The following is a 12289-nucleotide window of genomic DNA, read 5'->3' as shown; positions in this document are numbered from 1 at the left end:
GGCAGTCCTTGAGCTAGAGAAGAACTTGTTGAGGAAGGCTGTCTTGCATTCATTCCAAGTGGTGATAGAGTCACTTGGAAGGTTCTTCTCCCATGTGTGCGCTTTGTCTCCCAAAGAAAATGGAAACAATCTCAGCTTGAAGGCATCTTCAGAGACACCATTTGTTTTTGACAAGCCACAGTACTTTTCAAATTGATCCAAGTGATCAAGTGGATCCTCCAAAGCAAAACCATGATACTTGTTGTTCTCTATCATGTTGAGCAAGCTGGATTTGATCTCAAAGTTGTTGTTCTCCACAGCTGGTGCCCTGATACCCAGCCTACTCCCATGTATATTGGGTTGATCATAGGTGCCAATAGCTCTAGCTTGGCGCTGATTCCCCTCCATCTCAAGCTCAACTCTGTCCAAATGAGCTTTCCTTTCTTCTCTTCTTCTCTTCTTCTCTTCTTTGCAATCTCCTTTTCAAAAGCTCTAATGTTTTCAACTCCTCAAGTTCATGTACATGACATTCAAAAGAGCTAGGAGAGAGAATCAGTAACTAGATAAAAGAAAATAAGACTTAGTCTCAAGCAAGGACCAAATCTCAATATCAAAATCAACCTAGAATTGGCAACGGCGCCAAATTTGAAATGGACTTTTTAAGGGTTCAAGATTCAAATCATGTAGTATTTAAGATGTCAATCCATTTCTAAGTATTTTGATGCAAAGAGAATGCATGTTCAAACTTAATCAAAGTGCATTCAGTTCACTAAAGTGGTTTGAATAAACTAACAAGGTTCTAACACAACTAACTAGCAAATTTCAATCAAATGGATAAAGGAGGAATCATGGGCATAGGATTTTGATTTCAGATGAATAAGATTTAATCTAAAATGACAATGTTTCAATCAACACATCCCCTTAATTCTAGATAGCAATTCTAAGGAAGTTCTTTTCCAAGACAAAAGCTCATTTACTCTCATTGATCAAACATCAAATTCCTTTAGTTTGTGTCAATCAAGCAATCATTAAGAACAGATCATTCAACTTTCTAAACTCCCCTAACATCAAATCCCTTTGGTAGGGTAAGTTAAGAGCATGTTGAGTTGGCTCAGACATTTCATCGAACACCTTCCGGGCAATGAAGTCTAGAGTTCTAATCTAAAATGGCTAACTCTAGATTAGCGTTAAAATCACTCAATCAAGCAAGAAAACATATTAATCTACTCTAAAACATTCTAGATCTTCACTTAATCATCCTAATCATCCTAGCCCATGAATCCAAAGATGACTACTCACTCATTATCATGGTTGACACTAAATCATTAGTTGATCTAAGTCTAAACATGATTAATGATCAAAGCAATCAAGCAATCACAAAAGATAATGATCAAGATTAGATCTTTCACTCCAAAGTGGTGTTTTATTTGATAGATAACAAGATAAATCCTAATTTTAGGTTTAGAGAGTATTTATAGGACTCCTAAAAACCTAGTGGACCTCAAAAAAAAGCCTGAGAAAGTCCAACAAAACATGAAAAATCGACCAAATATAAATCTTGCGCACGGGTTCGTGACCCCGCTTTGGTGGGTCGCTCCAGCTTCACAGCGGGTTCGCCACCTCCCTCCTGGACGTCACTATGGCTTCCTTCTCACTTCATGGATTTGACGCGCGATGTACCCACCTCGCTCCGTCTTGGTCGCTCTGGTTCTCGAAAGTTGTCGACGGGATGTTGGGCCCAGAGCGGGTACGCTACCTCGCTGCGAGAGGTCGCTCTGGTACAGAGTGGGTGTCATACCTCACTCCAGTGGGTCGCTCTACACTCCAATCGTCTTGAACGGGTGCATCAGGTCGCTTCAGAACCTCGCTCCAATTCCCATTTCGCTAAGATGATCATTTTCTACTCCTTAAGAGCCCAAATGTCTCCAAATACCTCCAAAAACTCCAAAGGATGCTCCAACACCTAATAAAGACTTATGTATGCAATATGGAACCTAAAGATGCCTAAATATTAATCTAAATTATTCAACATGTGCAAGAATGAATGACTAAAACAATGCAAATATGCAAGATATCAGTATTTCTCTAATCAATTAATTTTATTATGTATTGAATTTTTCTTTCTAAAGTTATTTTTTACTGACTTAACTTGTTAATAAAATATTATATACTCTTTTAACAAAAGATTTACGTCTTTCATTATAAATACTAGATCCTTTCTCCGCGTAGCGCGGATAATATATTTAAATTTGTTACATTTATTATTTTTATTTATATTTGAATTTTTGTATATTAAATTATATATAACTAATTTTTAAATTTGATTTTTTTTTAGTTTGAAGTAAGTATTTCTATTATATGTAACATAATTAACTAATAAAATATGAAAAATCAAGTCCGAGGGTTATGTAAAAAATATAATTATGTATAGAACATAAATTATCTTAGGCCTTGACTATGCTCTACATTATCCAATCAACAATTGTCAGAAAAGCAATTAGAGAAGCATTTACTAAATGCTAATGCTCTCCAAATACTCTCTAACCAATGTTTTCTAGCCAATGCTCTCATATAAAGCTTTTAGAAGAGCATTTGCATTTATAATTTATAAAATTAAGGAAAATATATAATTAATTCATTTATTTTATCTAATAATATCATCAAATTATTTTTATATCCAGAAAATAAAATTTTGATTTCTAAAATTAATTTCCAATAAAAAACATTTTTAAGGAAAAATAGTATTTCACATTTAAAATATAATTTAATATATTTCAAATTTGAAAAATTATTTTTAGAAATAGATATTTTATAAACATAACTTTTAAATTGTTAAATAAAATAAATTAATTATATATCTTTTTAATTTTATAAGTTAATATATTTATATATATATTAGAAATATATTCATTAATAATAAATATATTATATGTTATATATTAATTTTTATAATAATTTTAAATATCATACTCATACTGCTATACCAATCATCATATTAAACAGTTTAGCAAAAACATACAGTTCCTGCAGCATACTGCTTTTATAGCATACTGCTACTGCTAATGCTAATGCTCTACCAATCAAGGCCTTAGTTTAAAACATCGGAATCTCATCTCGAATAAATTCACAAAAATAAAAAGTACTCCAATAACCTGCTTAAAATATAAAACCCTCTTTTCTAAAAAAAGCGTACGGAACAATAATCTTTTACGTGTAATAGTTGAAAACTGACAATTGAACATCGATCTAGAATATTATTTTAATATATCTAACGGTAAAATAAGAATTGTAATAAACAAATTTTGAATTTTGTAATATTACATGAATTAGAAGTTTTTAAAATCTAAAATATATTTTATTAACATAATATATTTTTATTCATTTATTATTTTGACGTTACAAAATATTGCTTTAGTTTTATTTTTATATTAATTTTTAATAATTTAGCTTCTTTTAAGTAATTTTAAAATTATCAAGAATATAATATATTTAAAATTATTTATTTAAATATATCCAAATATGATGTCTCATTTTTATGTGTGTTTGCGTTGAGCATATTTAATTTGTAGTTTGTATATTACATAACACCTTGTTGCGTGCCGTTCTATGGATTTAATAAATGTGTTGTCATTTCATTTTTATTACTACTAACATATTTTTTTTAGTGATCAGTGATAATGTATTTTTAACGTTATGTATTATATTTTATCGTATATTTTCTAACTCTTCATGCTAACACTTTTTTTTAGAATCATTTTAATTAGATAATAGGTTTAAAGATGCAAATAAAATTGTGCATGTTGTAAATTTAGAATTTTTAATGTAACTGAGCACTATCAATTATGGAAATTATATTATGATTTTATTTTACTAAAGCTTTCTTTCTGTGTATATTTTTTTTTTATTTTGTATTTAACAATTTTATTCTCTTATTCTTTAATTGCAGAGAATTGCTATTTTCAATTTTTGTTTCATATACCTCAAAATTCTTCGGTTGATTTTTGTTTGTTTTCTTTCTCCAATTACAATGTACAGTTCGACCGTTTTTTGTTTTTTTTGGATCAAACTACTAATATCATCAGATTGAAAAGCTTAAACTCCAAGAATGAAGTGAGTATTTGTGCTAGAGAAAACTGATTTAGCTTCATATCTATATAGAGTTAGTTTATAGATTACACTATCTGTTTCAATATCCAATAAATATATAATTACATTGAAATATAAATACAATTTATATAATGAAACAAAAAATACTTTTAAACCATTATATTATAAAACAAAGAGAATATTCAAATTATATTGAAACATTAGAATAGTAAGAATCAGAAAAGGTGAAATCTCAACGTCGATCATTTACGTCGGTCATGCCTTAGACCATCTCCAATGTATTCCTCTATTTTTTTTCTCTAAAATAGATGAATTTCATAATAGAGATGGATTTGTCTCCGATGTATTTTTCTATTTTCTCTCCTGAAAAAGAATATTCTTGATATATTCTTTTCTAAGTTTACAAATAATATTTTTTATTTGTGAAAGTTGAAAACCAACCCAATTTATTTTAGTATTTTATAAGATTATGATATTATTTACAATAAATATTTCTTTACAAACTATTATGTAAATAAAAAATATAATTATATTTATATAAATAATATATTTTCACTAAAAAAATATTTTTGGTTAAAATTGTTTAAGTAAAAAGTAAAAGGATCATTTTGTAAAAACAAATAGAGGAGGTGACATGACAAAAATATAGTTTCTCATTGGTCACCTATGTGTACACTCTATCTAAGGCTTATATCCTTTTTTTATTACTTGTTTGATATTTAATATTTAATTTTTAATATATTTTTGAACCATCGCGATAAATAAAAAACTTTTGAATTCTTAACTGGTTTCAAGATCCAATGATAATTAAATAACTCTATATACATAAATGATTTTATTTGGTAACAATCGCACAAAGAACAACAACTCCAAGCTTGTAAGACTTTGACATTACAGAATGTTAATAAAGCAGATTAACCGAGACCTCAGGTTTCATCCTGGAGAGGAGCGTCGTCTTTGATGCGCGGTGGTCTAACAATGATAGGTCCGTACTCTATAGCTTCTTCTGAGTTGAACCTTTTCAATCTGCTCAAATCTTTGAAGATCTGTATCATCATCATTGTTTAATTATTTTCATCATCAGCAGCATATGCACTCAGAGGTGTCAATTGTTATTATGACAACAAAACTAACCCTTTTCCGCAGGCTGTCCTGTATTTTTGGCTTGTTAGTTGAAGAGGTAATCTCTTATCCTTGAAAGCTCCTTTGCTTCATTTTGAATATCATTAGCCTGAAGGAATTTTGCAAGTGTATATATATAGCTTTACCATGTTACTATAAGAGAGGAAAAATATTTTTTATAGTCCATAGAGATAAGCTGCTTATAGCTGCACCAGCTGACCACGAGCTGCACCAGCAGGTGACTGGAGAGCGATCCTTAACAATGGCATCGCAAACCGTTGACCCTTTCACAGAAAACAATAATTCAACTTCAAGTTCCTCAGAGTCTAGCTAGCATATAAGATCAATTTGGTTTCCACATGCTTCAAAAGAAAGTGAAATAAAGAGTACCTTTTCAGCGGCAGCAAGAAGAAAACCTGCAAAGTTTTAGGCAAGCCCATTATGTAGGTGTACCTATAGGCACCATCTTCACCTGTGACCAACTCGCTTTCTCTGTACTGCAATAACACAAACCACAAAGTTAATGAACCCAGCACATTCAAAGGCAAGCCTATTCCAAAAGAAGAACATTGAGAAATACCTGGATTGCAAACTCTTGTGGATCCTGCCACAGAACTCCTATTCAAATTCTGATGCCCATTTGTCAAAAAGCCTGAACACAATTCCGACAAACAGTTGTAGTAACATTAAATAAATCACTTCACTCGTAAGGGACTAACCATATTCGATATAAAGACAGAAACTTTCAAAAAGATTCAGAAGAAAAAGGAAAATACTTGCAGATTGAGGCTTCGATTTAAAGACAGAAACTTTCGAAAAGATTCAGAAGAAAAAGAAACATACTTGCAGATTGAGGCTTCAAGCCAGAGTAAAGCTTGATGCTACAGGTATAAAAAACATATAAACAATCAGAATCATGTTATTTGCAGAGAGAGAGAAAGTGATTCCCATGAATTCACTATACTTCTTGATGTTTTTGGAGTCCAAAAACGTAGTAGGCGAGCAACAATGAACTGTGAAGATCTACCCAGTCAGAGAACATCGAAGGCGGATTGCGCAACAACATCAGAGGAAGACATTTTCGAAAGATCAATTAATTGAGAGTGATTGTGAAGATTCATCCCACTCGCAATCCTCTCCAATCATATATAAAAGGAAGGAAACGGAGAGGTCGAGAATGTTATTGGGTTGAATGAGAATCACATTAATTAAGAGAATTTAGTAGGATACGTTGAGCCTCGTTGAGCGTTAAGGAAGGTAAAGAGTTTGAAAGAAAAAACTTCGGACTAAGTAGAGAGACGGTGAGGTTGAAGAACAGTCGAAGAACAGAGAAAAAAAAAAACGTAAACGGTATGAGTGGTTTATTGATTACGTTTTGTAAATTATTATAACTTTTGGTGAAATCTTTTAATAACAAAAAAACTTGTTGGAGGAGAAAGAAGCGTTATCGGAGAAGGTAACTATTAGTGAATATACTGGGCCATTGTCCATTGACATCAACATTTGGACTCACAAAAAAAACGAAGCCCACCTTTTTTCAGACAATAGTGACGTGTGAAAATAAAATGTTCTGATTGGACGATTTTTTGTGCATACGTAGACATTCTAAGAGGAGCTTATATCTCCCTTTTAGTATAGTATATTCTAATATTTTATGAAAGTTTAAATTATATAGAGAAAAAGGAAGGTTACATAATCATGTGTTTAATTTTTGTTCATATAAACAAAGTATTTGATGTTAAAAAAAAATATTTGAAATGGCCCAAACGAAAATATTGTGGAAATATAACAAATATTATTGTTAGCCCCAATGCCCCAAAGAAATAGATTTGTACCGACGCAATATGTGTGTTCTATGACCAACCATTAAAAAAATCAGAAAAGGAAGAAAAATTATGTTCCGATGTTTCTTTTTCAAATGACAATTTCCATGGCAATTTGAAGCTCAAAAATCAAAAACTAAACCACTGCATTTGTTAGGAAAGTGGGCTTATTTTTCAGCCCAAATATTAACTTGTTACTGGAGCCAAATTAATTAAGAGCCGCGAAAATAGGGGAGAAATCGTGTGTTTAATAATTTATGGAAATAACCTTGATGAAAGAGAAAATCTTTGAAAAATCAGTGGCATATATAGTAAATAAAAGGGTACTGCGGGGGTTAAAAATAGGTGGGATTCTGCTTTAATAGTATAGATCTAACTGATTTATCTGTTTTCTGATTACAAAGGTAACGTGGTTTTTATTTACATTGGATCAAAATTTACAAAATCCATTTTTAATTGCATGAAAAATTATTATGTGTAATATTATGTGTAATAATAACATTATTATCATTATATATGAAATCAAATCATGAAAATTTAATGAAAAACATATAGCTTTATCAATTTAATTACTATTTGATCACTATACAAAATTGTAATTATACTCTGTTATTGAAAAAAATAACTGTTTAGGAATAAAGTACAAAATTAATGTGTGAAATGGCTATAACACAAGTGTATAGTTATGCAACATCACAAATTCAATACAATTAACAAAAATTTCTTACTAACCATTTAAAAAAAATATTTTACGCAAATATGATTACAAAAAAAATCACAAATATGATTACAAAAAAAACATAAATATGAAAAACTAAATTTATAAAAAAATGTAAAACAAAAAATATACTCACCCTTTGAAGGGGAGGTCGAAATCTAATCTAATCTATTAAAATTGAAGTACAAATTGGAATTGACTCTTACTTCACCTTAAATATTACAAGTCTATGCCACTGATCTAAACCATGTTAACACTTAAATCAAACCATCTAATTTTAATTTAAATTGCACTTCAACTAAACTACCGGCAATTTTAATTTAAATTGCACTTCAATAGTTCGGTCAATTTAAATTAATTTACCAAACAAATATATGATGTTTAACCTATACCATAAAATAATCATTAAGCAAGACAACTCACCTTTCACAAATAGATTTGTCCCATTCTCCTCTGGTTAAACAGTCCGTTAATTTTCAAAAGTCTTATATATATATATGATATACTAGGGCCGGCCCGCCCTACGGGCGGGATGATAATTTAAAAATAATGTAAGCCAGATTTTGATCCGCGTTTTGCAAGCGCTGAATATTTTATGATTACAAATTCTACATCTTAATAAATATTTTATTAATTTTTAAGAATTTTTTGTATTTAAAATATTTTTGCATTTAAATCAGTGTTTTTAAATTTGATCCGAACCCATGGTCAAACCGATTAATCCGGTGGTTCGATAATTCAATTTAGGTTTTTAAAATATCCATATTTAAAAAATCACGAAAACCCGAAACTAAATCGATTGAACCGATAGATGGCCAATATGTAATATAATTTGATTTAAATTGTTATAGTTTCATAATTTGTCATCTTTTAATCCAAAAGATTATATGTATTTTCGTTTTTTTATAGGTTATGCTTTGACGTTTACTTTAATTTCTTTTAATATATTGTTTCTTTTCTTTCATTGATCATACATCCTTTGCTTTTAAATCCAATAGTTGCATTAACTTATGAGATCTTTGACTTCTTTTCTTCCCAACACACTCATTTTCTTGTCTTGGCCTTTTTTCTATCCTTGAGTTATTTTTTCCTTTTCATTTGCATGTTTCAGATCTGACTTCTTAGAGAAGAACGTAGAGAACCATTTACACATCACCACCGACGCTGTTTACATTTACCATATTTGCAACTGAGCACTGTCATTTGTTCCAGACACCACCGTTGTCATTTCTTCCACCATCGCCATTATTGTCATATCTTCTTCTTCCGACATAAGTATTCTATATTTAGATTTATTATGATTTCTGTTTATTTTCGTCTGTAATATTTTAATGATTTAAAATCATTTTATATTTTCTACTTTATTATTTTGTTAAGATTAGAATTTGGCCCAATTTAACAAAGTAGCTCAATTTATATTTGGAGTTAATTCTTAGTGGACTGGACTTTATAAAATAAAATAATGACAACAGAAAAAACGAAAACCCAGACAGAACACAAACAAAAATAAATGAAACGCATCATTTTTGTGAAAGGGGACAGGTGTAGCTTCTAGGATGCACGACTTTCCACGTGGCATCACAGGAGGGTCACTAACATCTTTATATATATGATATATTTTTAAGATTATATATACTGACATGATAACTAACATGGAACTCTTGATTTGTATAAAAAGTTTTTATATGTATACAACCAATCAATTGTCATATCGGTATGCATAGATTAGATAAGTGGAATATGAATCATATTTTCTGTATAAAAATAGCAGAACAAACTACACAATTAAACTTGGTTTGCCATTAAATCACGAATATAATGAAATTAACCAAAGTGATCTCACAAATATTTTTATTTATAACCTTAGCAAAATCTTGCGGAAAGATGAAATTTTGAATGTTATACTAAACAGGTATTCTTATACCTACATTCAAGGACATTCGAAATTCAATTCCTATTAACCAAAATAATATCATATTTACTAACACAATCTCCATATTCCTTTAGTATATTCCATATAACTTAACTAATATTCGATTAAGTAATCATATATAATTATTGCATGCTATTTTTTATTTAAAAAAAAATTGTCATCTTTTTAGTAACAAATCTAAATATTTTATCTTAAATAACCATATATTATCTATTCAAAACACAGAGAATAATAATTTTATGTTTTTAAAATAGTACTAGGTGTTTTCTTGCACCATGTGCAAGAAGGAATTTTTTAAATTTAACTTATATTTAAAAATACATTTTATTAAATATTATAGTTTTTACTATTTTCTTACGAATATTTAATATAGATTTGATATATATTCAATTTGTATCAAACTAATAAAAATGATATAAAATTGTATAATTATCAAAAATGTAACCTAAACAATATTTATAAAATTTGTAGATATATAAGAAACTAATAATCTTACGATTAGATATTTAATTTTTTTTTAAATTGTATAAATTTTGAAAGCTTTAGTAATACAAATTTTATAATTATACAAAAATAATAATATTTCGAAATTTGAAATTTTATTTATGAATATATATGTTTTATAGATGATGTATGAGCTATTACCATATTTAAAAAAAAAGTTTAACAAAAAGAAATATCAATATTAAATGTAATATATGAATAATTACCAAATTTTAATAAGTTTTCCAAAAATATTAATCAACATTAAATGAAATTATCCATGTCATATTTTTCTGGAAGCCATGTCATCAATTTCAGTAGCCATGTCATATTTGTTTTGTGAAATTGATTGTGAAAAGGACATGTGGCAAAATCATTTCGTAAATATAGTCTAGGGGATATTCTCGGTATAGAACGTGTAACTCAAGTTTTATATTCTCAATTAATCTTTGAAATTATAACTCTTTATCATGATTATCTAAATCACTCAATTCAATAGCTTAAAATATTAGCTAATTAAAATTTTCAAAAAGCTATACTTATTTTTTAATGTTTCTTTCAAAACATGTAGTTGTTTAAAAAAAATTCCAATATCAAAATTTTGCTGAATTAAATAATTTTAAATCAAAATATAATTTAATTTAATAAAAACCATAAGTATTCTTATTACTCTGATGTTACGTTTTAATTTTGTTAAAATAAAATGAATAAACATTGTAACACAAACTCTTCACTTATAAAAAATGTTTTGAAAACCGAACCGGACATTGATTCGGAATTGTAGTTGGGTCAATGGTCGGACGGGTCCAACCGAGTTTTAAATTTTAATTTAATTTTAAATTAGAACTATATATATATATATATATATAAGTATAATTATAAAATTATTTTGATAAAACTTATATCAATGTTATAATCTAAAAATGATAAGAAAATAAAATGAAACTTCAAAATAATATAAAAATATGATAAAACTAATTTATTTAGATATGTATTAAAATATGTGCATTTTATGATATCTTTTTTAAAGTTGTATTTTCTTAAACTTGAATTTGAAAAAAATGGATTTTAAAATCAAACTGAGTCACTAGTTTTAGCGAGTTTAACCAGTTTTTGACTAGATGTACCGATTAAACTCAAATCTGGTTTTAACACAACCTAGAATCAGTTAGAATAGCGAATCATGGTCCGATCGGCCAGTTCGATTTTCAAAACACTGCTTATAAAGCTCAAAACGCTAAAAACACATCGAACAAGAAAAACAAATGTCAGAACTGAATAGCATATAAATCTATAAAATGAACTTAAACAATTAGATTGATTAATACGAAAAGGCTAAAAATATATTATAAAAACAAACACCCGTGCGTCCGCACGGATCAAAATCTAGTAATAGTTTTAAAACTTGATCCTGGTTAATTCACCGCATAATAAGAAAGCTCACGCATTACGCCTAGCATGGTTCCAAACAAGAAAATAAAGAAGGGTTGAGTGACAACTAGGGAAGTTTATATAATAAAATTTCATGCTTTCATTATTTTAGCTCCACCCATATCCCCATCATAATTACCACAGTTCTCCAGTGCGGCAGCGCCTACATCAGTACTCTCATTCACTCCTAGCCTTTTCAGTAATTTACTGTATCTTTTTTTTTGACAACATTTACTGTATCTTGTCCCCTAATATCTTTCATTTGGATCGCTATCTTTATACAAACACTTGAATTTTGAAAAAAAAAAAAAAAAAATATATATATATATATATATATATATATATATATATATATTTCATTAAAAATATAAAGAAAATGAAATATAACATTTTCAGTATATCATTTTCTTTATATTAGCTTTAAAAGATAATCATGAAAAGAACATAAGGGAAAAAAAAGTTAATAATTAGGTTGAAGAATGACAAATTTCAAAGCGATGGTTTTTATTTAGTGAATGGCCTAAAATTATAAAAGGCCCAAAGCTTTCCTCTGACCCTATTCTTCCGGTAAACAGAGCCTGGAACCGTATTTTTCGGTCAGACGGGCGTTTCTCGACCCAAAAATAGGTGAGACGTGGCATTACAGGCTGAGATATCGTGCTCAGGTACAAAACTAACGGCTTAGGTCCGTTT

General features: G+C 28.9%; 1 long non-coding RNA gene across 1 annotated transcript; it reads right to left on the bottom strand.

Annotated features, from left to right (window-relative positions):
* Positions 1-4869: 4869 nt before the first annotated feature.
* Positions 4870-5313, bottom strand: LOC111201738. Its single transcript, XR_007318680.1, has 2 exons — positions 5221-5313; positions 4870-5132 (listed from the first exon to the last, which is right to left on the bottom strand). It is a non-coding gene; the product is annotated as an uncharacterized LOC111201738 (long non-coding RNA).
* Positions 5314-12289: the final 6976 nt, after the last annotated feature.

This window comes from Brassica napus, chromosome C1 (assembly GCF_020379485.1).
Source record: "Brassica napus cultivar Da-Ae chromosome C1, Da-Ae, whole genome shotgun sequence".
NCBI classification, from domain to species: Eukaryota; Viridiplantae; Streptophyta; class Magnoliopsida; order Brassicales; family Brassicaceae; genus Brassica; species Brassica napus.
The sequence above is the reverse complement of the archived record's forward strand: the minus strand, read 5'-3'. Positions and strand labels throughout refer to the sequence as shown.